This window comes from Equus caballus, chromosome 19 (genome assembly GCF_041296265.1).
Source record: "Equus caballus isolate H_3958 breed thoroughbred chromosome 19, TB-T2T, whole genome shotgun sequence".
Classification (NCBI taxonomy): domain Eukaryota; kingdom Metazoa; phylum Chordata; class Mammalia; order Perissodactyla; family Equidae; genus Equus; species Equus caballus.
The window spans coordinates 59,686,174-59,714,024 of NC_091702.1; the positions used below are offsets into that span (position 1 = coordinate 59,686,174).

The following is a 27,851-nucleotide window of genomic DNA, read 5'->3' on the forward strand; positions in this document are numbered from 1 at the left end:
ATACATTTCTTAAATCTTTATGCACCTCTCTACTGACTAGAATTTCTCTGTGGACACAACTGCAAGTACGTATGCAATAGCTCAACTGTGTTGATCAAATCTCCTTGTGGAACCATCATCTTTAACACTTTGTGTTTGGCCATGACGCTTTTGTTACTGTTACTGACTATGTGAATTCATCAATAAATTTTAAAAACACTTCTTTAGTTGTACAGTTTGGCTGTGAAAAAAGTTTCACAGACCACTTTATTCAGACTATGTCAGACAAATACATATCAAAGATTTTCTGACTGTACAATGTTAGTGGATTCATCAGTCTGCAGAGGATTGTGTTGACTTTGCCATTCTCTGAATTATAATTGCCAGTTTAATTTCTGTTCATATCTGTCATTCTAAAATGAACTCTGTTATTTGACAGGGGCACCTTATCAGTCATTTTGTTTGCTTTGTCCTCAATCCACTGCTTTTACTTTTTTTTGTTGCCGGTAGGATTCTGTGTTTCACTATTTCGCAACACTATAAAGCTTTCGTGTTCTTATCCTTATCACACAGTTTCTAGGATGCTTGATTCTCCTTCCATTTTGCTTCAGAAATTTTGAGGTTTCGCATAGTGTTCTTTGCATGTGTCCAAATGACACCAGTATTTCTAAACACAACATATAATGAGAAAGAGTCACTCTCAGTTGGCAAATAAATTCCAAATCTCAAACAATTTTCATCATATTTGTGCAATATTTTGTTTTTTTGTTGAAGCTGGTATTTCTCTAACACTAACACGTGATTCAGTCGTTAATGTGGCTTTGTTACTATCACCGCTAGTGCTGGGATTTGTTAGAAATCTCTTCTCTTAAGCCTAGAAATCTTTTCAAACCTCTTAACCATAATAGTTTCAATTAAAAAACAGAGAATCCAATCCAGATTATAATTCACAATAGTATATACTCATATAATAACCCACGGTTGACTTCGAGAAGTGATGCATTGGTAAATTAGTAAGAAATACGTGATGATAAGAACAGAAATTTGATATATGAGAATCTGTACCAGCCATCTGTCCATTCATACTATCTTTACATCCAGAGCAGAAGTTTTAATTATTGAAGATTTGACCCATTCATGGATTTGCCTGAGTAACCAGACTCGGTCTGTGCAAAGTGGGTTACTATAGCACTACCTATTTTGGCCTTATTGCAAGTAATAACATCTGTAAGAGTAAGAGTTTGTTCTGCTAGTTAATTTGTTCCCTGATAGACGCTAAAAATATATAACTACTAAAATGTTAAAAATATATAACTAGCAAAATGTTCAAATATTAACAAAATCATCTTGGGGACCAGTGGTGGTATGTGTGGCATGCTTTGGGAAACACTCCTCCATCCTATAACATCAGGACCTGAGTCACCTAAACAAACCCACTATCTTGAAGTCATCTGACCATCCACACTGTGCCACTCAAAGATATGAACTGCTGTGAAGAATATCTGTCAATATTGTTGATTCCTACTTCTGAATCTAACTTTCTTTTTTTCTAGGTATACTTTATTTTTTGGTGAGAAAGATTGGCCCTGAACTAACATCTGTTGCCAATCGTCTTCTTTTTTTCTTTTCTCTCCCCAAAGCCCCAGTATATAGTTGCATATCCTAGTTGTAAGTTATTCTAGTTCTTCTACGTGGGATGCTGCCACAGCATGGCTTGATAGCGGTGTGCAGGTCTGTGCCCAGGATCTGAACAGGCAAAACGCGGGCCACAGAAGCAGTGCACACAAACTTAACCACTATGCCACTGGTCTGGCCCTTGAATCTAACTTTTTAATGAACAGTTTGGGGATTATTATTATTATTATTTCTTTTGGTGAGTAAGATTGTCCCTGAGCTAACATCTGTGCCAATCTTCCTCTATTTTGTATGTGGGACTCCACCACAACATGGCTTGATGAGTGATGTGTAGGTCTGTGCCAGGGATATGAACCTGTGAACCCTAGGCCACTGAAGTGGAGTGCATGAACTTTAACCACTATGTCACCAGGTTGGCCCAGTTGGGATTATTAATAGATGAAAAAGGCAAAGAAAAATGTGCACAATAAAAACCTCCTTCACTCTCTCTTCTACATCCTTTTTTTTTTTTTTTTGGAGGAAGATTAGCCCTGAGCTAACATTGGCTGCAAATCTGCCTCTTTTTTATTTCTGCTGAGGAAGAGTGGCCCTGAGCTTACATCTATGCCCACCGTCCTCTACTTTATATGTGGGATGGCTGTCACAGCGTAGCTTGATAAGTGGTGCGTAGGTTCACACCCAGGATCTGAACTGGCAAACCCCGGCCACTGAAGTGGAGCATGTGAACTTAACCACTATGCCACCAGGCTGGCACCTCTACATCCTTCTAATTGTGAAGCAATCAAGGTGTTAAAAAAATGTAGCTGGAGAAATCTGGATTCCAGTCCAGGTTTTTAGCTGAGAGGTCTTAGGTGGCTTAAACCATTATTCATATAGTTCTCTCCCACATATATTAAAAATAATTATATCTATTTTGTAGGGTTATTGTGATGTTTTAATAAGATATCATATGTAGTGTGGCTGGCACAGGGCTTGATGCATAATAGATGTTTAAAATATTAAAAATACTTTTAATTAATTTTTTCTCACTCTGTTTGGGCTAAGAATAACCTCCACACCCTTTCTGAGCTACAGTCGAAACTAAATTACATTGTTTGTAAAATTCTCTAACAGCCTCTCTATCAAGAGTAAACAAGACTTTCTTTGAAAATTCCAAAGGTACCAAGAAATCTAAGAAGTAAGACAAATAATGGAAAAATTTAAGCATTTCTAAAATATAGTACTTTTGTCACAGAATCAGCATGGCCTGATAATGTGCTCTAAATGCTGGATGTTTTGAGATCTTAGGATGAAAGGCTCTGTGGAAACAAGGTATCATTACTGCGATTTTGCCATGCCTTGCCAAGCAAATCTTTTAAAATTACAGAATTGAGACATGTAGCGCAGCGTTCCCATCACATCATTCCTTAGACTATGCACAAAATCTCTGAATGTATCAGGAAACTTAAATCACAATATGCAAAATTATGATCCCAATTATGAAAATACGGTATTTTCATAATTGAAAATACCCTAATTGGTGAACCTAGAATTAAATAATATTTTATAGAGAGGAAAACATGAAAGCTGTCTGGACAAATTAACATTAACAAAAAAGACTTGTCAACATAGACTACATAAAGCTAAAATGATATCTCAGCTTAAATATTGTTATTAGTCTTGTTATTGTCTTCTCCAAGATATAGAGTCAAAGTTTATTTATGCTGGAAATTCAGGAATGAATGTGGTTTAGTTTGGTCAGTTTTTCTGAAACAGACTACCTGGAACGACAGGTGATTTTTGGAAATCCACTCCCCACCCACTTCATGTACTTTTTCACTCATCACAAATATTATGGGACAAGCCCAGAGTGAAGGACCTTGACCTTAAAATGTTCAGAGTGTAAGAAGCCAATGAAAAACCTTAACACCATTCAAAGACCATTGTTTCCTACAGGTATTGATGACATGTAATAACACAAAAGAATGTGGTCACCCTTTCAGAGAGGTGAGTGAGGCAAATGAGCTTTTGTTTGATTCAGATCATGTATCTTTTGGCTGGGCTATTCACAGTTACCGTAAAAACTCAAATAGATTTACCAGACACATTTATTTTCTTTTTAGGTTGTTTAAGAAATCCTTCTAAATTATTTTGATATTTAAGATTGTATATTTCTTAGTACAAAAGCAGTATGTGTTCACTGAACAAAAGCTAAACAACAGGAGAAAAAATATGTTTTGTATTCCACATTGAATACTCTTTTGCTTAAATGTTACTCTGTCCAAACAATTTCTCATTGTTTCCTCTCTGTAAACATTATTTAATTCTTATGAAGGAATACAATGTTTTATTTTTTATTATTGAGATCATCATTTTGCACATTACATTTAAAATCTACTGACACTAGAAATAAGAAAAGACATATGATTAAACAAAACTTCATCAATAACCTTATCATCTAGGTATAATCACTATTAATGTGTTGGATATATATTCTTCCAGAGTTTTCTCAATTTGTAAATCATTGTCAGAAATAGTAAGGCTCTTAAATTACTTTATTTCTAAGTAAAAAAATGCATTGGCTCTGTGCATTCTAAAGGTGTACATTGTTTCTTTCCTCTACTATTCCACATATTACTAAGAACTGCAAAAAAGAAAATGGCTTTCAGAAGCTCCTGGCTAGGTAGAGGAGTCAGACAAATAATTGCTATCGTTCATAACATGCTGTAGGAGCCTGAGAAATGGCACCTGATGAGCCAAGGGGATCTGGGGGCCTTTGCAGAGGAGCTAATGTTTGATGTTTGGACTGCGTCCTCAATGAGGAGCAGAGAAGTTATCATTCAGTCAAGGCAGAGGAGGCCATTCCAAGAAACGAATATGTGCAGAGGCTGGGAGAGAATGTAGAATAGGGAGCCATAGGAGGTCAATATGGTGAAAAACAAGTCTTGAAAGGTAGACAAAGACCTGAGCAGGCAGAGGCCTGGATGCTCAGTGAGAAAAATGTGTCCAGAAGAAAGTGTAAATAGTCACATGACCCAAATAAATTGAAGACTGAGGATTAACCATTGAATGTAGTTCCATGGAGGTTGTTGGTGTGCTTCTAGGAGCTGTTTTGGTTGAGTGGTGGAGATGAAAACTTCCCTGGAGTGGAAATGATTTAGAATGAAGGGAGAATAGCTGAAGGATAGTAAATACAAACAACTCTTTCAAAGAGTTTTGAAGAAGAGGAGAAACTAGGAATGAACGGCTGGAGGAAAGTGTGGGATTAAGAAATAGTTTTTTGGGAGAAATAAAATCATGTTATAATGGGGAGGGAATTGTCCAGTAGAGAGGAAACATTTGATGATGGAGGAGCAAGAGGGGGCACTTGCTAGAGTGAGATCCCTGAGTAGGTGAGAAAGGGCGTGTCCAGGGCACAAGGGAGGGACTGGCTTTGGGTCAAAGCACAGATGGTTCGTTTACGTTAATGGGACAGAGAGCAGAAGTGTGAGTCCGGATTCAAGAAGATAGGCAGAAGTTATGTTGGGAGGGTATAGAAATTCTCTTCTGATTAATTCTCTTTTTTTGGCAAGATAGGAAGTGGATTCATCAACAGAAATTGAGGATAAAGACCATGGTGTTGCAGTCAGTCTAGTTCCAATCATAATGGTCTCTAGTCACAAGTAAACAGCCATACCAATCCAAACTAGCTGAATCTGAGGTTTCAAGAGAGGGGTTGCTATGAACGCAAATTCCCCCTGCCCCAAATATATATGATGAAGCCCTAACACCCAACGTGGTGGCATTTGGAGAGAAGGGCTTTGGGAGGTAATTAGATTTAGGTGAGGGCATGAGGGTGGGGCTTTTGTGATGAGATTAGTGCCCTTATGAGAGGAAACACCAGAGAGCTTGCTCTCAATTTCTCTCTGCCAAGTGATGACACAGGGAGAAGGTGGCCATCTGCAAGCCGGGAAGAGGGCTCTCACCAGAACTACACCATTGTAGGCGCCCTGATCTTGGACTTTCCAGCCTCCAGCACTGTGAGAAATAAGTTTCTATTGTTTAAGCCAGCCAGTCGATGGTATTTATTATGTCATCCCAAACAAACTAAGATAGAAATGAAGGTATGAAATAGTTGCCAAAGAGAAGGCAACAGGATTAGAATTGCTAGTTAGCACGAAGGGCCCACTTGAGATCAGAAGCAACACATTTAGAGTGAGACCTGTCAGCCTGAGAGTGTTTTTCATGAGTTACCTTTCTTGGTGAAGGTGCAGAGTCGCAGAGTCATTGTTTACTGCTCATGTAGTAAGAGTCGATGAGAACAGGACAACTAAGCAGTTGTTACATGGCCAGCCACAGTGGAGAAACCATAGGTAGACAGAATAAACAAAATAAGAAGCAATGAACCACAGCCCCAAACTCAATAACAGAGCAGCATCTGTGGTTAAATGAAAATCACAAGTAGACGAGATCAGCAGACTTTAAGTCAAGGAGCTTCAATATCAAGATGCCCTGAATCCAGAGAAGCATGGATAATGGATTGCTCGCTCAATTTTCATCTCCTGTTTGCCATACTGTAGACTTAATCACAAATATGTCTAGGATGGAGTCATAAACACTGTCAGGTACTGGAACTCTCCAATCATTAACATTCATTGAAAGGTGAATCTTCATACGTACAGTCAATTCTCATTATTCACAGATTCCATATTTGTGAATTCACCTGCTCACTAAAATTTATTTGTAACCCCCAAATTTATACTTGTGGGGTTTTTGCAATCATTCATGGACATGCACAGAGTGGTGAAAATTTGGAGTCCTCTGACGTGGACAGTCCCAGCTGAGGTCAAACAAGGTGATGCTCTGCTCTCTTGTTTCAGCTCTCACACTGTAAGCAAATGTCCTTTTCTCTGTCTAATTACCACCAAGTTTTTTGCATTTTTGTGTTTTTTGTTGTTGATTTTACTATTTAATAGGGCCCACGAGTATAATAGTGTTCCTAAGCATAAGAAGGCTGGGATGTGCCTCATGGAGAAAACACATGTGTGACTTGAGTTTTGTTCAGGTGTGAGTTATAGTGTTGTTGGCCATGAGTTCAATGTTAATGAATCAACAATATGTATTAAGTAAGGTGTTTGTAAACAAAAATGCACATAAAACAAGCTGATATTGATCAGTTGGTGAAAATGTTGTGACCAGAGGCTCACAGGAACTTAACCCTATGTTTTCCCTAGGAACAATGGTTCAATATTTGCCAATTCAGTGTTCACTGAGACTTCACAGAACGTAATGAGTAATGAGAATTGATTGTATTTGGTAGATCATGCAGTTATTCCTATTAAATGTCTCTGACACACTGAGCTTTTGGTCTGTCCCATTCCCTCCATGGGTCTCAACTCCATAACCTTCTCCCTATCTTTTTGCCCTGTAGGCTTCCTATGTGCTCAATCCTGTAGGTACCATCCCACCCCAGCAGGTGTCTTCCTTCTCCCATAAACATGGAACATTTGCCGTTGCCCTCTTGCACCAGGGTCTCCATTGGGGTTTTATGATTGCACTTTCCCCTCAATTACCTTTTTAAAAGAAGCCGTGAGTGTTTCATCTCTTCTATGTTCTTCCCCTTGGGATTGTCTTGCCTGTCTCTCACCTATCCCCTGCCCTATGCCTTGTAGAATCCCCTTGCCTCCCTTGATGGCTTTGGGATGTGTCAACTTGGCTGGGATGAACGACAGTCTCCAGAATTCCCTTTCTATTGTGTTTCTGCTCAGGATGGGTTACAACTGAAAGAATGCAATTCTGTAGGTTACACACACCTTATCCTAGTTATTCATTCAAACACTAATCTAGGGTTCTCTGTGAAGGGTTTGTGTGGATGTGATTAAAGTCCCAATCAGCTGACTTATGTTAATCAAAATGAGACTATCCTAGGTGCACCTAATTTAATCAGTTGGAAGCCTTCAAAGGAGGGCTTAGGCCTTCCCTGAGGGAGAGACCGGAAGTAGCTGCTGGGTCTTCCTTCACCCTGGATCCTCCTTCCTGACTCCACCTATAGACAAGAAGCTTCGAGCTGTGTCTGTGAACTCCAGCCCTGCTCGGGGTCTTCCTTACCTATCTCCCTTGTCCTACTGACTTCAGACTTGCTTAGCCAGCCTCTGTAATTGCATAAATCAATTCCTTATGAAAATAACAACAATATATATGTATACATCTGTTCCTGGCTCTGGTCCTGTGGTCGAACCCTGACTGATGTACTCTCCATATTACGGACTGCCCCTCCATCATCCTCTCTTCCTCTGTAAATATTTCACTTTTTCATACAGTACAGGACGAAAATTCAAATCCTAGCTCTGCTACTCTCTAGCTGCCTGAGAGAAGGTGCTTGAGTTTCCTGAGTCTCAATTCCTTACCTGTGAAATGAGAATGTTAACAGTATCGTTATAAGGATTGAATTAGTTAATGTGTGTAAAGCACTTAAGACAATGCCTAGCATATTGAAAGCCATTGATAAGTATAGTTGCTACAATTATTATTATTGAGAGAATTTTGTTTATTACTTTCACATCCCCAGCACTGTGGAGAACACAAAGGCAGCAGAGGACAGTTGTATTTCTTTAGGATTTTATAGGGTGTTTGGGAAAGGAAGACAAATATATGGAGATTTATTTTCTCATCCCAAAATAAAACCAATAGATGCAGTAGATTGATTGTATTTATAGGGACATTGGATAAAATTTGTGAGATGTGTACTCCTCTAGGCAGGGCAAACACTCAAGCTCTCTGTTCTCCTCTTTCACCTCTCTTTCTTAATTTCTCCCAAACGGAGGGGTTATTAACGTGATTCAAGGACTCTGATTGGGTAACATTTACTGCTAAACTGTACTGCTAAACTGTGTATTACAAGGACCCTACACATGTGCCCTCCCTATTCTGCCTCTGCTTCAGAGGTAGTAAGTGGATCATTGGGACGACCCCTGCTCACACACTCCTGTCAGCTTCCTTTTTCCATAGGGTGACTCACATAGGACAAGACCTGTTCACCTGAGCTCTTTCTCCTTTGCACACACTTTATAGAGTGCACTTTTTCAGTCTCTGTTCCATGTGGCTTGCAAGAAAGTGATTATTTCATGAGATTTGGGTTTGAAGGTTAAGACCACAGGGAGGCAAGCTGGGGCAGCCAGAACTCTCTACATCTGGGTTTTAGGAACCAGTCCTGCTAACAGGAAATGGGTACTTTGTTTTGTTGGGCTCTGTCTCCTGGTGTACGCATCCCTTAGGGATTCACAGGGAGGAGAGGGGTGTCGACCAAATCTTTTTGCCCTCAAATCTTTGGAGATATACACATAACATAAAAGCTCCTATGTAGTGTGTGTCATCATTATTGGTAGTTTTTGGCCCCTTTGGAAAAAATTCAAGTATGTTAAGCTATGTAGCTTTTTTTGCAGAAATTATAGGCTTCAATAGCCTCCTTCCTTCACATTCAAGCCCAAACCTCCAGATTCATCACTCCGAAAAATAAAGAGCCACCCATGCCAGTCCCAGAGGAAATAAACCCAGAGAGAGATGGAGAGAGAATGTGTGTGCTTTGAGGCCTGGATGTGTGCACTGCAAGACTTCTGGGGGAAGGGTAGGAGTCCCGAACCCACGATGATACAAGCATGTGGAAAATTAACTCCAAATTGCTCAACAAATAACATTCCTAGAGGAAAATAGCAGAGAAGGGATGATCCCTTTGGGTGATATGATCAGAGAGTTTTTTGAAGGAGGTGAAATTTGAACTGGGTTTTAAAGAATGTGAAGAATGTAGATCAAGGGAGAGAATTTTAGGTCAAGGTGATCTGTAGACTCAACGACTATTATCATCATGATTGTTTTTCTTAGCTTGTGTCTTCTCTCTAAAACCAAAGTCTGAGGCAATCGTGTATTTGGAAGGTGATCACCAGGAAGCACTTCACCCACAGGAAGTGGGTGAAAGTGAGATCGGGTAAAGAGGAAAGCCAGGAAAGAATATATTAATGTACCTACTACCACTGTAGTCAAGCGCAGCTCAGTCCCACTGGGGAGTCTCTGAGAAAAAATGTGGAGCAACATCTTCAGAATTCTTCCTCCAGGACCCAGAGGCTGAGGCCTTTACCCACTAGCTCGCACCCTCCCCATGGGTTGAGGGTTATACGACTAATGTTTCAGTTTTTCCCTGCCTGTGGCCCAACCAGCTCTTGAGGTGCCAGAGAAAGTCCTCAGAAAGGGGGTTTCAGTATGCAGATAACTGCCTTGATTCCTCTTTCTCTTCCCCAAAGTAGTTCCTCCCTCAATCTTCCCTAGCTCAATAAATGACACCATAATCTATCCAACAGCAAGAGCCAAAACTTACAGCCATTTATTCAAGTATAGCATTTTTTGAGCACTTAACACTGTGCCTGGTACTCATGCGGGTGCTGGGTGCTAGCAAGTCCCATATGCTCTGCTCCAGAAACATCCCAAGCCAGTCCTATTCTTCCCAAATCCATGTTTATATCTGTAATTTGGAGCATGGTGGCCATCTAAAATTGTTGACAAATTGAGACAAAGTGCCTAGTCTTTGTAACCCTTCATTATGCCGCTACCACAGTCCATTCATATACCTCTTCCCTGTACATTTTTGTTCTTAATCTTCCAATTTTGCTCTTTCCAGACACCTAGCCAGCCAGCCCAATCATTCACTCCTGTATGTGAGTCTACATATGTTCCTAGCTTCAGCTACTTCTCTCTCTACACCTTAAGTAGATGACTGTGATGGTTAATTTTATGTGTCAACTTCACTGGGCTAAGAAATGCCTAGACAGCTGGTGAAACATTATTTCTTGTTGGTCTGGAAGGGTATTTCCAAATGAGATTAGCATTCGAATCCATATACTGAGTAAAGAAGATCATCCTTGTCAATATGGAAGGTCATCATCCAATCCACTGAGGGCCTGAACAGAACAAAAAGGTGGGAGAAGTGCAAATTTGCTCTTCTGTTTTAGCTGAGACATTCTTCTTCTCTTGCCCTTGGACATCAGTGCTCCTGGTTCTTGGACTTTTGGACTCAGTCTGGGACTTTCACCATCAGTACCCTCCTTCCACAATTCTCAGGTCTTTGGACCTAGGCTGAATTATACCATCGGCTTTCCTCATTCTCCAGCTTGCAAATGGCCGATGTGGGACTTCTCAGCCTCCATAACTGCATGAGCCAATTCCTATAATAATAAATCTCCTCTTATATATATATCATTTGTTCCGTTTCTCTGGAGAACCCTGACTAATACAATGACCAAGGGAACTGTCTGAAGTTCTACTCAATGAGAGGATTTTCTCTCATTTCTGTCCTTCAGGGTGTTGTGAGTTGAATTGAATTGTGTCTCCCAAATGACCTATTGACATCTTAATCCCCAGTACTTGTGAATGTGACCTTATTTGGAAATAGAGTCTTTGCAGCTATAATCATTAAGATGAGCTCATACTGGACGAGGGTGGCCTCAATTCCAGTGACGAATGTTCTTTGAAGGAGAAGGAGATTTGGAGACACAGACACCCAGGGAAGAAGGCCATGTGGAGACACAGGCAGAGACTGGAGTTATGATGCCACAAGCCAAGGAGCACCAAGAATTGCCATCAACTACCAGAAGCTAGAAGAGGCAAGAAAGGATTCTTTCCTAGAGCCTTTAGAGGAAATATGGCCTGTGAACCCTTTGATGTTGGACTTCTAGCCTCCAGAACTGTGAGAGATTAAATTTACGCTGTTTTAAGCTGCCAGGTTGTGATACTTTGTTACAGCAGCCCCACCAAACTAACACACAGATCATCCATGAGTGGTACTGGGGTGCAGCAACTGTGCATTCTCAGCTTCAACCAGCCATCAACTAAACTCAGCTATTTTTCTCCTTTAAAGTTGGTCATAAAGGACCCCCACCACTCACAATGTGGCATAGGCATGGGCTGAGAAAGAGTCACCAATGCAATAGTAGTAAGTGATGTAGAGGTCTGGGCCGCCTACTGGTATATTTTTAATGCCCTCTGGCCCTGCTTGTAATGATCATAACTGATCCTACTTTCATTTGACAATGGATTGCAGCGGGGCTACCTGACCTATGACTTGATGGGTCTGACAATTCAGCTCGTGATGGGCAGCCCTCACCATATGGTCACTTGATGTCACATGGTCAGAGGTCTTCACTACCAGGGCCCAATAGCACACCAGAAGCTGTTTCTCACACAGTGTATACTGCTGCAGATAGTATGGCCTTGCCCCAGACCTTAGGGTGTCTATATTGTGATGTTTCTATTGTGGCTTCGCTAAACTCCATCTGTTGTCTTTTCCCGTCACAGATACCTTTGGTAACCTGGGGTTTGCTGGGTCAAATGGCCCAAGCACCAGGGCTGATTGCACTGCAGTCTGGATCTCCTGAAGGCGCTTTCTTCCTTTAGGCCCCACTGAAACCTGGAAGCTTTCCTCGTAAATGGGTTGGAGCACTATTCTCAGATATAGAATTTGCTGCCTCCAGAACTCAGAGGCCAAGCAAGCTGTATGCTTTCCTTTCACTCCTGGAAGGAACAAGATGCAATAATTTTTTTACCTTTACTTTCGAACGGATGTTCTTTTATGCCTCAGAATGCTTGCCTTTTAAAATCTTAACTGATGTGGAAAGACTACTTTTGTATACATGTGCTGTGCTGGTGCAGGGTCTGTCTTCATAGGGCCCCAGCCTATCTTTCAATCAATGGGTTTTAGGCCTTAGAATTGGGTCAGGTTTGTCAACCAGGTAAAGGGTTGTGAATTTTCATTGGGATAACTAGTCTTATCCTTCTGCTCATCCACTCTTGATCATTTTTGATGATGAATATTTAGCAGTGTTCTTGTTGGTTTCTCATTTATCTTATATCTGTGAATAAAATGTTTTATAAGCTATCTCCATAGAACTCTATGTCAGGCTCTCTTGTTCATTATGGCAATTATTCTCATCTTGCTTCTGTCAGTGAAGTGCAGCTATCTGGCCCCTGCTATTCCATGATCTTCTCATCCTCATTGACACTGAGGGCTCGGTTCTGTAATAGCATCTCCTACTGTTCGTCATGGCCCAAAGAGAACAGCCACAACTGAGCTTTTCAAGGATGCTGGTGCCCTTCTCACCAGCACATTTCTTATTTCTTTGGTAAACAGAGTGTTCTTTAGGTCCCCTCGTAAAATAGAGTTGGCTGTTGCATTTTAAACCTTGGGAAGTATATCTATTCTTGCACACTCTCTTCTCTGAGCCTTTTGATTTCTTCCTGCACTGTCTGCTCCAGCAGCTCTAGCATGTATACTTCATGTAGAGTGGGCCATAACTTTCTTCTGGCTGCTGAGAGCCATCCTAGCAGAGGTTAGTACCATCTCCTCGGGTCTTTGCTAGAGTGTTAAATTCAGCATTGTAGGATAGTACTCTCCTATCAATAAACTCTCCCTTATCCATCTTTACATTTTGTATTCCTTAATCCAGCAACCTCTATTTCCTGTCCTCTGTATACTCTCCTAGCTCCTACCAGTCCATGTTGAGTTGCCCTGTACTCTCTCAGTGTCTAATCTCTTTTCCTTTCTTAGCAGGCCCAACAGATCTTCAAGTGGAGGCCCTGCTGAGATTTGACCCTAACTAGGGGCTTGTGGCTAGGAGATAGGTGCAGGTAGATCCTGAGAGGTAACCTGTTGTCTTTCAAGAATAGATCTCTGCATCCTCTGCAAGCAAGGAAGCAAGTTAACCTTTTAACAGGAAGGGCCGAGACACTTTCACTGGCCTGTAGGGTTCAGCTAGATTTGAGTTTCAAGTTTCTCAAGTGTATTGACCCAGATGACCCTATTCCTAGTCCTAGGGTCCCACTTCCTAACTGAAGCCTTTTCTCTGGTGTAGCAGGGCTGGCAGGGTTAGAGTTCCTCCTTCTCTGAAGCTTCATGACCTTTATAATTAAGTTCTTAGACTGACCTGAGCTTTTTTCCACTTTCAGCAGGTGATCTAGATCAAAGATTAGAGTCTACTTCCTAGGACTATTTTTGGTACCCACCATCCTATGTTGAGTTTCCTGGAAATGACTATGAGATGGAGATTTACATGTAGGATGTTTACTGGGGAGTTCCATACCTTTAAGGAAGTACAGAAAACAGAACTGGATAGAAACAGAAATTCCACTGTTAGGAAATTGTAACAGAAGTTTCAGATGATCTTTGGGAATCTCTGGAACTGAGACAGCTCTTCAAAGTTATCCACAAATTGATGCCAAGGGAACAAGTCATCATACTTTGTATTAACCAGATATTGGATGCAGGCTGCCCTAGGGCAGTGATTGTAACCTTGGATGAAGTGGGTCCCTTTGATAGAGGGCAATTCCAGGGGAGAAAGGTGGCTATGAGATAGCAGCAGCCAGCACTTCCAGCAGCTCACAAATGAGCGCCTTGGTCCTGATGAGGGCATCTGAACAATGAACTTTAGCATCCAGTATAATACATAACACATTCCTCCATTTATCTGTTTATTTTAATACAATAATTAGAATATAAATTCCAAGAGAACAGAGACCTTGTCTGTCTCATACCGTGCTATATCTCATGAATTTAGAACAGCCTGGCTTAGTATTTACTCAATAAGTATTTGTTGAGTAAATGATTAAACTAAATGGGGAATTAAAGCATATTAATAGATGCCACATTTTCTAAACTGACAATCACTTTGCACATCACGGGGAATACAAATAAGTGAAAATGTAAATGGAAAAGCATCTCAAAGTACATCTCTACTTTCACATTTGAGTATAAATCTCCAACGTGAGATTTTTTAGTTTTCTGAAATGGAAACCACTTCTAATGTATGAAATGAACTGAGGAATGGCATGGACAGTATGCTGACTTTTAGCTACAACCTTCTACTCATGTGGATTCTTAATGAACTGACTTGGCTGTAACTGGTATTAAAGAATATTAAGAAAGATATCATAATTGGATCAACTCTTGTAGTTGGATTGACTCACAAAGGCCAATTTGGTTTTGTACCTTGATCTCATTAATATTCACTTTCAACAGCCTTCCAACAGATGTCTGCTTTTGGTTTTGAACATAGATTTTCAAACATTTTTATGACACTATAAACATATAGAATCTTCTGAAACATTTTTTCTAACCATACTCTATTAAATATTGGCACTCTCCCATATGGAGTGAAAAAAAAAATGTCTGAAATGTCATCTTGTCCACTCTTTAAATATTTCTAATGCAAAATGTCATAAAAATTCAACATTAGTAAAACATTTACTTTTCCCCATTTTAACAACTACCATGTGTGAGTTCAGGTTGACAATTGAAAACAAATGACCCACTAATTATGAAGAGCAAATACTAGGAATGGCAACAATGAGGAGTCCTGTGGAGTTATTCCCAAAAAAGACAAGCATAACTGGTGAAAATTACTTAAATAATTTTAAATCTGTGTAACTTCTGCCATGGGCATACAGCAAGTAAAGAAACATTTATTCAAGAAAATTTACTAAAGCTGGGTAAGAATAGCAAGACTCTGTGGTATTTGACCCATGACCCATGCTCTCACTCTTACCCCCAGTGCAGCTTGATTGAAACTCCACTCCAGGTGGATGGCCAAGAAGATGGGACTCCCTCTTCCCTAAATTCGCAGTCAAGGGATAAACCCCACATGGAGGCATAGGCTACCAACATTTCTCATTCCCTCACACTCTGAGTTGCAGAGGCTAAATTCGTTGAGATGTCAGGAGTGCCCTTCCTTCACCCAGTCTCCTCTCATCGGGAGAAGGCTGTACCCAGGCGTGGCAGGCTGAGAATCCTAAGGCCCTGATCACTTTCACTCTCACTCACTACTGGTGTGGAAGTTTCATGCCAAGAGCAGCCAGTTGAGAAGAACAGAGGCTGCCTCTCTTGCCCAGCACCGAGAGCGTTGGCTCAAAGTCTTTTTTCCCAGGAGGAAAGGCAATCCTCAAGAACAGACAGCTCTAAAATTCTCCCCAAATGAGCTGATTTTATTTAAAACAGAGTGTAGGGAAGTTCAAGCCTAATGGTACTCCTGAAAACTATGGAGATTTTGGTGGTAAGCAGTAAGAGGAGATGAAGACATCTAGGATAGCAACAACCTAAACTAGGGGCTAGCTAGTTTACCAGAGAGAACCATCAAAAGAGACAGTTAAGAAGAGCCCTCCTGGGGCCAGAACAAACCTCAAAAAGTATTCCCTAAAAAGGGCCCAGATTCAATTAGGTCAGATTGTAAAACAATTTACACCCCAGGGCATTGGTCAAAAACAATAGAGCAATCAGTCAGCAATCAATGGAGCCTAAGAGCTTGGTGTGATGCCAAAGGAGGCAGACAGCTTAACAGGGAGATCAGAGAAACAGACAGTCAGAGAGAGCTCTGCTGAAACCGCTGTCATCCTGGGGTGACTGAGTGCATGCCCAAAGCTGCTCCCTCTGAGGAGCGACATAGGAGTTTCCACACTGAAGGGAAATAGACTTCACTGAAATTGTCCATCCAGGTTATTAAACAAATAAACAAGCAAACAACAATAACAACAACAAAACAAGCTCCAGAGAGGGAGCAGGGGACTCAGTATCCAGTGTTGCTACAATCTATTACTTCAAATGTCTGATTTCAAGAAAAAATTATGAGATATGCAGAGAAACATGGAAGTGTGACCAGCACAGAGGAAGAAAAAGCAAGCAACAGAAACTGCCTGTGACCCAAGATGGTAATTAGAATCCATATGAAAAAACTGGATTAAACATCATTAAAGGTAATGATGTAATTACCAAAGATGGTATAAATGTAAATTTCATTTCTTATCTTCTCTTAACTGATTTAAAAGCAATTGTAAAATAATGTATGTACATAATTGTGTTGTTGGACCTATAACACATAGAAATGCAATGTACTTGCCCATAACAGCACAAAGGAAGTAGGTGAGAGCAAAGCTGTATTGGAGTAAAGAAGAGACACCAGATGGTAACTCGAATCCTCAGGAACAAATGAAGAGGATCAGAAATGGTAAATGAGAAGGTTAACATAACAAATTCTATAAATATGTACTTGCTTTCCTTTCTTTTCTCAGCTTCTTTAATAGACATAAAATTATATAAAGTAATAATTATAGCAATGTATTGCTGAATTTGAAACACATATATGTAATGTGTATAACAATATTAGCTCAAAAATGGGGAAGAGAGGGTAGACCTACATAAGAATAACATTTCTATATTGCACTGCAATTAAATGAGTATAAATCTGAAGTCAATTCTGATGAGTTAAGATGTATATGGTAAGCTCTGGAGCGAGAACTAAGAAATGACTAAAAAAAAGAAGCAAAAAAATAATTAAAGACAGCCATGTGAAGAGGGAGGAAGCGATGGGAGTGATAAAGCTACTCACCATAGAATGCTAAGGATTGCCAGCAACCACAGAAGCTGGGAAAAGACAAGGAAAGTTTCTTCTCTAGAGCTTTCAGAGGGAGCACGGACCTGCCAAAGACTTGATTCTGGACTTCTAGCCTTCTGAACTATAAGAGAATAAATTTCTGTTGTTTTAAGCCATCTAATTTGTGGTAATTTTTATGGCAGCCCTGGAAAACTAATATAAACATTCAGAACTGTTACTGAATGTTTTGGGAAATGGGTGTTGGCATTTAGTTTGTCTCAAAATTTAGAAGGTGAAGAAAAGTCTCAGAGAACTCATCCATTGTTATGGGTTGAATTGTGCCCCCTGCCCACCAATTGTATGTTTAAGTCCTCACCCCCAGTGCCTCAGAATGTGACCTTATTTGGAAATAGAGTCCTTGCAGATGTAGTTAGTTAGGATGTGGTCATGCTGAACTAGGGTGGGCCTAGTCCAATCCAACATGACTGGTTTCCTTATAGAAGGGGGAAATTTGGACACAGACCTGCACACGGGGAGAAGGTGATGTGACTTGAAGACTGGAGCCAAGCAACTAACTACCAGAAGCAAGGAGACAGACTTGGACCTGATCCTTCCCCAGCGCCTTCAGAGGGAATGCGGCCCTGCCGACACCTTGACCACGGACTTCTAGCTTCCAGAACTGAGAGACAATAAGCTTTTGTTGTTTAAGCCACTTGGTTTGTGAGTACCTTGTTATGGCAGCCCTCGCAAACTAATACACTCATAATGCTATTTCCAAGTCATAGCAACTGTTAATTTTTTAGTTTATCTTCTTCCAGTTTCATATCTATAAATCGATAGATCCACATTTACTTATTATATATATATATATATTATATATATATAACCTCCATCTAAGTATTAGATACAGGTAATAAAACTATCTAAAACTTGGAAATAAGGCAGAAAGACTACCGTGTGACTTCCTAGTTTCATCCTAGAGACTGTCAAGCTAGTCTGAGTCATCTGCCACCCTAAGGGACGGTAATTTTGACTTAGTACTTACTATTGATTAAGGCCCAGATTTTAAAAAGTTACAGGTTAACTTGGAGGAGATTGATAATTTGCAAATTACTTTTTTTCTGGTACAGATTCAAATGATTTTTGTCCTATAGAAAAAATAACCCCTAAGTAAAGGTTACAGTTTCATTGTCCTGTATCTAAATTAGCAATCATATTCCAACTTTCTTTCTTTCAAAAAATCCTTTTCGGTCTCTCATATCCTCTTTTAAAACAGGCTTATCATCCTGCTGATTTTCTCATTAATGAGTTCAAAAAATTTTTGACATCTGTATACTGTATATTTGTATGAAAGTCATGATTTTAATTTTTTGAAAATTATACTTTGACATGCCTTAAATGAGTAGCTTCCAAACTTTCAGAGTTCACAAAGAAGGAAAATTGTTAAAATAAAATGAAGTTGGATGACTGAGATAGAATTGCCGATTTTAATTTCCCAAGGAATGTCAATTTAAAAATTGCAACACAAAAACTACCATCTATTAATACCACCATTTCATAAAAGGCAGTGCAGGGCTTAACATCAAATGAGTAGGATAAAATGTAGTATAAACTATGTAACATTATGACAATTTACCCCATTCTATGTATTTTTCTCATTGCACAGCGTTTGGTGAAAACCTCAGTGACAAGCACTGCCTACAGATGACTGCTTTCCCTCCTACTTGCGTAGTTCTCTTATTCACTCCTTCAAGGTCTTTACTGGGGGATTCCTATGTCCTAACAAGAGCCTACTATGTGACAGATGAGCACCAATTATATACCAAGGGAGAGTGCTCTATGTGCAAACGTGGTCCTGACATTGGGGAAAATATATTCTGGGGGGGAAGCTGCACTGAATAATCTCCCCAACAAATACATAATTAAAATTGTGCTATATATTACAAGGAAAGAGCATACATTTAATGGTGTGCATAGAGCCACTTATACGCCAGTCACTTCTCAGTGAAAACTGCTGCCTTAATAGAAAGGCCCAGCAAATTATTCTCAGTGTTGCTTCTCCCACCCAAAGAAAGCCTCTTTCCTCTCCTTAAGAGTTAGATATATAATTGTGCCTGAAGATAGAAGACCATCAATAATAGTAGACCTTGACTTCCGTAGCAACCTGGGCTTAACAGGAACTCTCACAAAGAGCAGAGACCTCCTACCTCTGCCTTCCTGCCTTCATCCCTAGAAGAAAGAAGCTGGTCCCTTCTAAATAAAATAAACAAATTAAAAAAAACTTCAGTTCATAGTTAACCATCTTTTTAAGAGACACGAAAATGCTTTGTTGTAGTGATAATAATAGTTAATTGGCCCTAATTAGCTCAGCAGCTCCACAGACGCAGGGCCTAAGGCTGTGAAGCAATCCTGCAAGGAGGGAAGAAGGGCATTATCACGTGCCAATCTCCCTTATTATGTACTTTCTGGAGATAAATTTGGACTCATCTGAGTAAGTGTGGGCTTCAGAAGAGTTTGTAAATACATAAGAAAAGAACCCCCAGTGGACCAAACACTTGATGCTCTCTCATACTACATCATGGAAAATTGATGAGGAAGATGGTAACCAAAACTCAGAAAAATTTAGGACCAAGGGACACTTACTTTAACAAAGATGGGGCTGAATCCTAGAAGAGAAAGACCTGGGAAGTGTTTGGATTGGGAATCTGAAACTGAAATTGTTGAGGAACATAAAGAAACTGACTCCCAGAAAGCAAAGCTTGCTGCATATGCAAGCTTGAAAGCGGTGGGTGGATTGCTCTCTGTTACATAGTCGTGGAATACCCTTATATGTTTGCATACTAAGGTAATTCAACAAAATAGAACTTCGAAGCCTTGGCAGAGGAGTAGCACAGTGAATAATCTTCTCCTTCTTCTACCATTCCCCAGATTTATCTGCATTCCACTGTAGTGTTCATAGGGAATGAGCCAGAGGGATGGGGATCCCCAAAGGTGGGAATGAAGCTTCTGAGGAATCTTAAGGGACAGTTATTTAATGAATAGAAAACCAGTTAGGTAAGATATTCTGTGGACAAAAGACCCATTTTACAGCTCAGGTAAGAAAAAAGGAAGTTTGATGAAAAGTTTAGCAGTGTCAATTCTCTACCCCTCAGTAGACCACCAGAGAAGCCCATTGATCAACCAAGACTAAGTTTGTTAGATTTAGCAGTGAGGGAGAACACCACCTTGAAAAAGTATTGATAGCTTCTCCAAATGGGGAAGTTATGGAAGGTATTTACAGGGTTTTAGAGCCAACTGCATTGGGAGATTTGAAGCTGAGTCCTGAAAGGTGGTAACTTGTCAGGATTGGGAGTTTATGATATAATGACTTTGGATTGATGAACACAGCAAGATGAGGGTGTTCAAGAGAGTCTTAGCAAACAAATTCCAATTTTGATAAGTAAGGTGTTAAGTTGGTTCACAGGCTTATTTTCTTGGGAGTAGGTCCTGAAGCCAGCAAGTAGTTGTTTTTTGCTCTTCCCCAGTATTGTTTAACGTAGGGACAGGAAAGTGTGGCTGGTTGCCCTTTTGCTTAACATAAAAACTAGGAATTATGTTGCTTTAAGTTCTGAGGATTTCTTTGGTCTTTCTTCAGCCCAAGCTGTAGGAGAGATCATTACCATCTAGGGACAAGGACAATCCAGATCTCTATCACTGTTTGATGTGTTCCGATCATATGAAGTTTCTGAGGGTAGTCATTCCACCTTCTATTAGTGACAGATTTTCTGGTTCATTTTGTTGGAGGATCATGTTTGGATAATTTAATGGAACAGCGACTACACCGTGGAAATTAAGACTCTGGAGAACATGCATTTGAGAGAGAAAGATTACGATAGGAGCTTGCAATCACTTCTAAGGCAGGAGCCAAAAATAACCAAATTAAACCGAGAGAACCAATTCCATTCTCAGTCTGAAAAGGCCACACAAAATATGGAGATATTAGCCAAATTACATAATTTTATGATTTTTATGTTTGCCTCCCAGAAAATTTTAGTAATAGTAAAGATCCAACAGAGGTCTCTAGTAAAGTAAGTACTACAATATTCTTTCCCTATGTCAGCATATGCTCCACCTTGAAAGGCCTTGATTTTGAACCAACACTTGCCCAAATTTATAAACCTTTTGGGTGAGGAGTTCTATGGAGTCTAACATTGTCAATCTGCTGCTATTCTCTATACCATTGTCTGTAGAATTCTGCCTCCTTTTCAAGCCTCGTGAAATGTGTGAAATGAAGAAGAAAGCAGTCTAAAATATTCCTTCAGTGTTATTTTTTAAATGTAAATTGTAGGGGCTGGCCTCGTGGCTGAGTGGTTAAGTTCGCGCGCTCTGCTGCAGGCGGCCCAGTGTTTCGTTGGTTCGAATCCTGGGTGCGGACATGGCACTGCTCATCAAACCACGCTGAGGCAGCATCCCACATGCCACAACTAGAAGGACCCACAACGAAGAATATACAACTATGTACCGGGGGGCTTTGGGGAGAAAAAGGAAAAAAATAAAATCTTAAAAAAAAAAAAAAAATAAATGTAAATTGTAGCTCAGAAATTTTTCCTTTCTGTATGAAGTGATCTAAATGTTTACTTTTCATTTCCTTTTTCCCTAGAAGGGAAATTGGAGGGTCAAAATGGACCCAGGGTGATATTTAGAATTATCCTGAAGGCAGTCATCAGTTTACTGACATATAGATCCCTGTCCAATTTACAGATTGCAGATTGCAGTCAACAGTCATTTGTGCTTCAAATACTCATACGTGGATGTCAACTGGAATAGGCCTGGCACAAATTCCATTGCCTGGTGCGAGGCCAGTTCTAGTTAATATCCACATCATGAGTATTTCCATTGAAACCAGATCATTGGGAGGCACCAAACGACTAGGATTAGCTTTGAAGCACAAGACTACTTATTGACTTCAATCTGTAAATTAGACAGAGATGAAGTCTTCGCTTAACTAATGCACCTTTCTTGCAAGGTCTGTAAAAGTGAGGCAGCCTCTCAATACACCCATCTGTTCCCTAGCTTGTTCTGTGCACTCTTTCTGTGAAAGCTTGATTGCAATGCCTAGCTCCTCTGTGTATTTTTTTTTTCTACAGAAAAAGGAACACCTCTTTCTGGATTTGACATAGTAGAGGCTTCACATTTCTGCCCGTGCTATTGTGGGGTTTGTCATCTAAATAAGTTGCTTGGCGGTTGAGTCCAATTAACAAGGATTATAACAAGGAATTTGTTTGTCTGATTTGTAACAAGAAAATGGTACCAAATGAAGCTGGGTAGCACCCAGAGTAAAATGAATACAAACCCTTTAACCAAATCACAGTCAAATTATAGGCAAGTATTGGAATCATGCCAAGAAGTATCTAAGTACGCAAAAAAAATTCAGCATAGGGCCTTTATGGGTATCATGGCTAAGAAGTAATAAGTAACTGTTAAAGTGAGGAATCTTAAACCAGAAAAGAAGGAAGACAATATCTAGGGAAATAGAAAAAAATAATGCAAATTAAAGCATGGGAATCAGTGGTTCCGCTCATTTGGATCTTGTTCATGGGTCTTAAATGGAAGCAGCTCTCTGCTGTTCACAGTTGTCTCTGATCTGAAGGCCTTTGTTAGGAGCCGTCTCCACCCAAAAAGCACATGTTTCTGGAGGATTCTTAAGGATCTTCAGCTTGAAGTCTGGCTGGGACAGTTCTTCAGTGTTTTGGGATGAATTATATCTCTTTAGTTGAGAGATGGAGACTAACGTCCACATCCTGTAGTTTTTCTCTTGTATTATATATTCATGGGACCCACGGGAGGTTCTTTTCATTAAGCCTCAAGCACAGTTTTTCTGTGATGTCTCTTCTAAAGATTAAATCTCCTGGAGAATTAGCAGAACGGAGGAAAGTGAAATTCTCTCTTTAGGTGAAAAACACAATAAATTTATAAGGCTATCATCTGACTTTGGGAATACGAACATATTTTGAAGAGTGAGGACACTGACAAACCTCCAGGGTCTTTTGTTTTAGCCATAAAGTGTACTATGATTACCCCTGATTAACAAAGATATTGAAACTGAGAATCTAGAAATCAAATCATTTTTTAGACAATTATACCAGTCTGTGTACATGAACATTAGTATACCTCTTTTAATATAAAAATGTACACAGTTATTGAAATATTTTGTTGTATTAGACAATATAATTAATCTAGTTTCAGGCAATATTTTGAAAATACATGGTAATAAGTAAAAATGAATATTAGTAACATTTTTTCTCAAAAATAAGAAAATTTTTGTTAAAACAAATGAGAATTATGCCAAAAATTCAGGGAGGATCTTAATGATAAAAAGGACACTTTGTTACTGAGCAAAGAATGGCTGAAAAATTCACAAGTTTAGCGAGGGAAAATAAATTGACATCCAAGAAGCTCAGCAAATTCCAAACAGGATAAACTTAAGAAACACTTTCCAAACTCATTGTAATTAAACTTCTGAAAATCAAATATAGAAAAAAGTCTTGAAAACAGCCATTGAAAAGTGCTAACAATTCAAATGACTGAGGATTTCTCATCGGAAATCAGGAGATAAAAAGATAGTGGAACAACATTTTTCAAGCGCTAAAAGAAAAGAACTATTAACTCAAAGTTCAATAGCCAGTGAAAATATCCTTCAGGAATGAAGGCAAAATAGACACATTCCCGGGTGAAGGAAAATGAAGAGAATTTACTGCCTTAAGACTCTGCCTTAAAAGAAGTGCCAAAAGTTCTTCAGGTAGAAGGGAGATGATAACAGAGTGAAATGTGGAACTTTACTATTTAAGGAAGAGCAACTGAGAGGATAAATATCTGTGTGTATTAGTTTCGCAGGACCGCCATAACAAATTACTACCAATCTGGTGACTTAAAACCACAGAGACTTATTCCCTCTCAGAAGTCCACAGTCAAGGTGTCGGCAGGATTGCACACTCTCCAAAGTCTCTGGGGGAGGATCCTTCCTTGCCTCTCTCAGCTTCTGGGGGCTGTGGGCATCCCTTGGCTTCCTTGACTGCATCACTTCAATATCTGCCTTCGTCGTCACGTCATCTCCTCCTCTTCATGTTTGTATCTCCTCTTCTGTCTCTTATATGGACACGTCGTTGGATTAGGCTCCACTTGGGTAACCCAGGATGATCTCAGCTTGAGATTCTTAACATAACTACATCTACAAAGACTCTTTTTCCAAACAAGTTCACATTGACCTCGTATGTGCTTTAAAACATACATGGCTTTTAAAATTAAAAATTATAACTTTGTGAGGTGGGGTTTCCTGTGCATTTCTTTGTATGCATTAGAGATAATATATATCACAAGTACAACTTGGGGATGGATAAAGGGACAATGAGCTGTAAGGTTTCTATATTTTATCTGAAGTGGTAAAATATCAACTCTAAGTTTATATTTAAGTTGATGAACTGTGAAAAGATAGGCATGTATATTGTAATTCCTAGAACAACCACTGAAAAAAATGTATGAGGAGATACAGGAAAAAGCCAATAATTAAAATGGCTTACTAAAAATACTCAAGTAATCCAAAAGAAGAGAAAAAGGAGGAAACAGAGACAAAAGACAGAGGGACTAATAGACAGCAAATAATAATATGATAGACCTACACTCAACCATATTAATAATTACAGTAAATGTAAAAGTTTTTTTTTTAATTAAGAAAAAGAGGGATTGTCAGATTGGTTATAAAAACAAGACCCATCTATATGCTGTCTGCAAGAAACGCACTTGAAGTTTAATGATATTGATAGGTTATAAGCAAAAGCCTGAAAAATGACATGCCATGCAGACACTAATGAATGAAAAAACTTGGAGTGGCTATATTAATATCAGACAAAATAGACTTCAGAATATGGGAAATTACCAGGAATAAAGAGGGGCTTTCCACAATGATAAAACACTCAATTTACCAATGAGACATTATGATTTTAAATGTGTATGCATTTAACAACAGAGCTTAAAAAAGCTCTTTTTAACATGGTAAAAATGCTTATAGAACTGAAAGGAGACACAGATAAGTCCACAATTACAGACTTTAACATTCCTCTCTCAAGAATTATATAAAAAGTAGGTAGAAAATCACCAAGGATGTAGAAGACTTGAACAATGCTACCCACCAATTTAATCTAATTGTCATTTATAGAACACTCTATTCAACAAGAACAGAGTACACATTTTTTTCAAGCGCTCATGGAATATTCACCAAGATAGTCCACATTCTGAGACAAAAAACTTAGTAAAATGAAATAATACCAATTATATTCTCTGACCATAAAGGAAATAAAATAGAAGTCAACAACAGAAAGTTACTTGGAAAGGCCCTAATTATTTGTAAATTAGATAACATAGTTCTATAGAATAAATGGGTCAAAGAGGAAGTCTTGAGGAAAATCAGAAAATATTTTGAAGAAATGAAAATAGCACATACTTAAATTTGTGGGATGCTGTTAAAGCAGTTCTTAGAGGGAAATTTATAGCACTCAGTGCTGATACTGGTAAACAAAATGGTCTCAAACCAATAAGGTAAGCTTTCACATTAATAAACTAGAGAACCAGTGCAAACTACAACCAAAGCAAGCAGAAGGAAGGGAATGATAAAGATAGCAGCAGAGATCAATGAAATTGAAAACAAAAAACAATAGAGTAAAACCAATAAATTCCAAAAAGATTAATGAATCAATATACCTCCAGGAAGACCAATGAAGAATGAAAGAAATAAGGCACAAAGTACCAATATTAGTAATGAGAGAAGAGATATCACCACAGTCTCACAGACATTAAAAGGCTAATAAGGGATTACTATGAACAACTCTATGGACATAAATCTGACAGTTTAGATGAAACAGACTGATTTCTTGAAAGACACAAACAAGAAGTAATAGAGAGCTTAAAGAGTCTCATATCTATTTTAAAAATTGAATTCCTTTTTCAAAAATAGTCCAGAAAAGAAACCTCCAGGCCCAGATGATTTTGTTGGTGAATTATACCAAACATTTTTGGAAGAAATAACACCAATTTTTCCCAGTCTCTTCCACAAAATAGAAGGACCCTTTCCCAGTTCACTTTATATAGCCAGCATTATCCTGATGCCAAAACAAGACAAAGACAGTACAAGAAAAGAAAACTATAGACCAATATCTCTCACAAACACAGACGCAAAATTCTTAACAAAAAGTAGCAAATTGAACCCAGAATAATATGCAAAGAACATTACATCATGACCAAATAGCATTTATCTTGGGAATGCAAGGCTGGTTCACCATTCAAAAATCAATCAGTGTAATTCACCATACTAACAGACTCAAGAAAAACCACATTGTCTCATCAATAGATGCAGAGAAGTCATTTGACGAAAGTCATAAAAGTCTGTTTATGATAAAATCTCCTCACAAACTAGAAGAAGGATGGAACTTTTGCAATAAAATAATGAGCAACTGCAAACAACCGCCATCGCCTAGAACTAACATCATATCTGGTGAAAACACAACAAAACCCTGGACATGACTGTTTATAATAGCATTATACATAATTGTTCAAACAAAATAAACTAAATGTTCTTCCCTGGGTGAATAGAGAAACAAATCATGGAATACTTCTCAGCTATAAAAAGAATAAACTACTGCTACACACAACAACGTGGTTGTACCTCAAATGTTTTACACTAAGCTAAAGATGTCAATCTTGGGGCTGGCCTGGTGGCAGGGTGGTTAAGTTTGCACATTCCACTTCAGAGGTCTGGGGTTTGCCAGTTTGGATCCCTGGTGCGGACCTACGCACCGCTTGTCAAGCCACGCTGACAAGCAGCATTCCACATATAGAGTGGAGGAAGATGGGCACGGATGTTAGCTCAGGGCCAGTCTTCCTCAAAAAAAAAAGGAAGTCAATCTTAAAAGGTGAAATTTATACGACATTCTGAAAAAGGCAAACTATGTAGGGACAGAGGAGCAGCTGTTACCAGGCTCGGGTGTGAGGGGAGAGAGAGTACCTCCTGGGTGGAAAGAGGTGATTTTGGGCAGTTTTGGAGTTGTTCTGTATATTATTTATGTGGAGCTTACAAGAATCTGTGCACATGTTAAAACTCATAGACCTGTACACAGAAAAGTGAATTGTGAATTTTACTCTGTGTGAATTAAAAAAGACTAACATAGAAATTATATATATTTATTAAGAATATATTTATATACTTACATATATAAAATTCATTAATATACTTACATAAACAAAAAAACTGTATTTATTGTCTTGTATGCATATTATGATTTCTCCATAGTCAATTTTATTAATTACCAGTTCTAACAAAATTAGGCAACTTTCATTTTTTCAGACACAAGAGAAAACTAGAAGATGAGAAACTAAGATCAGTGTAGCTAATTTTTTATGATCATGTATTTTATTTTAATTAAATAAATTTTAAGATGGCAAACTAAATGTATTTAACATCATTTAAAGACATTTGCACATCTCCTTAATCTGTGGTCATTGTCTGTATAATAATATATAAGAAGGGAAATTTAAAACTATGTTTAATGACCAAAGTGTTATATTTCTACTACCAAGAAATTATCCAGGCATCCAAAGATTACTTACTAGATGACACAATTTAACATTAGTCTAACATCTTACAGTGACTAAAGGTCTGGAAAGACCATTTAAATCAGAACATCCTATGATTTGTAGCATTAGAAAAGTTCACAAGATTAAACTCGAAAAAAACTTCCCATTTAATTTCACTTATTAAAATATTTTTATATTTTTTCCAATTTTAAACAATTCCTGGAAAAAGTAATACCTTCCAAGACCCATGGAACTAATGGAGGAAATTTAAAAAGT

General features: G+C 38.9%; 2 long non-coding RNA genes across 2 annotated transcripts in view; both read left to right on the forward strand.

The window, feature by feature from the left end:
- LOC138919002 (uncharacterized) overlaps nucleotides 1–27,851 on the forward strand; it is a 99,387-nt gene that overhangs the window by 67,276 nt on the left and 4,260 nt on the right. The gene's annotated exons all lie outside the window — the stretch shown is intronic.
- On the forward strand, nucleotides 15,407–17,813 carry LOC138919001 (uncharacterized). Its single transcript, XR_011428875.1, has 3 exons — nucleotides 15,407–16,356; nucleotides 16,509–16,607; nucleotides 17,474–17,813. It is a non-coding gene; the product is annotated as an uncharacterized lncRNA (long non-coding RNA).